Source organism: Anastrepha obliqua, chromosome 5, assembly GCF_027943255.1.
Source record: "Anastrepha obliqua isolate idAnaObli1 chromosome 5, idAnaObli1_1.0, whole genome shotgun sequence".
Lineage (NCBI taxonomy): Eukaryota > Metazoa > Arthropoda > Insecta > Diptera > Tephritidae > Anastrepha > Anastrepha obliqua.
Genome location: NC_072896.1, coordinates 69,832,149 through 69,833,823, shown reverse-complemented (window position 1 = coordinate 69,833,823; position 1,675 = coordinate 69,832,149). Strand labels below are relative to the sequence as shown.

At 40.0% G+C, this 1,675-nt stretch overlaps 1 non-coding gene across 1 annotated transcript; it reads left to right on the top strand.

Annotated features, from left to right (window-relative positions):
• Positions 1–1,294: 1,294 nt before the first annotated feature.
• On the top strand, positions 1,295–1,416 carry Trnay-gua (transfer RNA tyrosine (anticodon GUA)). The gene is made up of 2 exons: positions 1,295–1,331; positions 1,381–1,416. It is a non-coding gene; the product is annotated as a tRNA-Tyr (tRNA).
• Positions 1,417–1,675: the final 259 nt, after the last annotated feature.

Sequence of the window (1,675 nt, the reverse complement as noted above, 5' to 3'; positions counted from 1 at the left end):
AAATACCAGAGCCACGAAACCATTTGTGTTGTATAAAAATTGACTTCGCCGAAGTTCCTGCTGTTCCATGTGACTAAAGTGGAAAGCTTCGGATGGCTACTTTGGGATATACAATTGAAAGGCCTTCCGAAGTTTGAATCGTCTGTCTCGGAGCGTCTGTCTCAGAGCGAGCGGCTGCAAAAGACGTCCGTTCTTCTGGTTAGATGCGGCCTCGTGCTATTGAGTATTTGGGTATCTTACCTATGGAGCTTACCAGATCTTCTTTAAGTTTGTAACTTATGGATGCACCCTATAGATATAAAAATTTAAGCCCGCGAAAAATGCAGTAACCAAGTTGTACCCGCAGAAATGTGGGAAACCCACCTGCGGCGTCATGCACGTCGAAACTCCATACATCGACGTGGGGCATAGTACTCAAGACTCATCGCATGACCCCCTCGCCTTCTGATTGATCAATTTCCCTCACAGAGTGTTACAACTTTTAAGCCAAAATGCTGACTACGGTGTTCCGGTTTTACAAAAAAATATATACCTATGACGTTGTCATATAACTTTGAGCATAGCGAAAAATCATGCTTTTATTCTTCTAGGTATATCAGAACGTTTCAAATCTGTGAAACTGAATCAACATTGCTTATCACCCAAGCTCTTCCGCTTAATGGAAGCCCACCTATTTTGAAAAGCAGCAGGTCTGACATGCCGTTATAATTCTGAATTCAAAATTTCCACACCAGAAAATTTCCCTACATGCCTCATGTGTTGCTATGAGCGCGCTTTGATTACATATTCAGAAATAGGTAAAATACATACAAATATTTCATACATATCCCTGTCAATGTTGGCGGTATCATGGCTTTTGCACCCTCGCTGACTTACGCTTACAAACGTCGGCTGTTTGGAAGGTTTCTTCTGCCATCGCTCACTTTTCTTCTTGCTTATCTCTATTCACATTACCGGTAATTTTGTTGCTTTACTTTAGCTGCCGCTTTACTGTACGGTGCGATGCTGTGCCCTGCTAATTGTCTTTATGTATTTATTTTACTTTTATGTGTGTGTGTATATGTATTTGTCAGATTTTTTTTAATTGTTTCGTATTTCGTATTTATTTAAGTAGCGGCGCTAACAAAGTTGATGCCGCACAATGCTAACATTCCACTGATAAGCTGCAGGCTGCCTTTTTGTCTTGTTCTTCAATTTTGCACCAAAGTCGTCTGATGACTCACATTTCAATTAAATCAGTTCAGCTGAAGAGAAATGAATGAGGCAATGGCAATCTTAAAACAAAAATGTATCACCTTCGATAGCTCAGTTGGTAGAGCGGTGGACTGTAGCTGAGTTTCACTGCGAGTGCAAGTGATTGAAGTGGCTGTACGAGCAGAAATCCATAGGTCGCTGGTTCAAATCCGGCTCGAAGGATTTTTTTTGTTCTTATTTTTACTTCCATATTTATTTTGTTATTATTGGCATTTAAATTGAGATTATTATTGTACTATTTAAGATCGAAGGACCATTAAAGTAATTAATTTTTTTCCTCTTCCGAAATAAATCAGTGCCGTTATGCTTCGTATTAGTACGTTAATTTGGCACGCGCAAGATGCTTACTTGATAACCCAAATGCTCACCGTTTAGAGTTCCACACCTGCACTTTAGCGCTTGTCCTACCATAAATCCCATA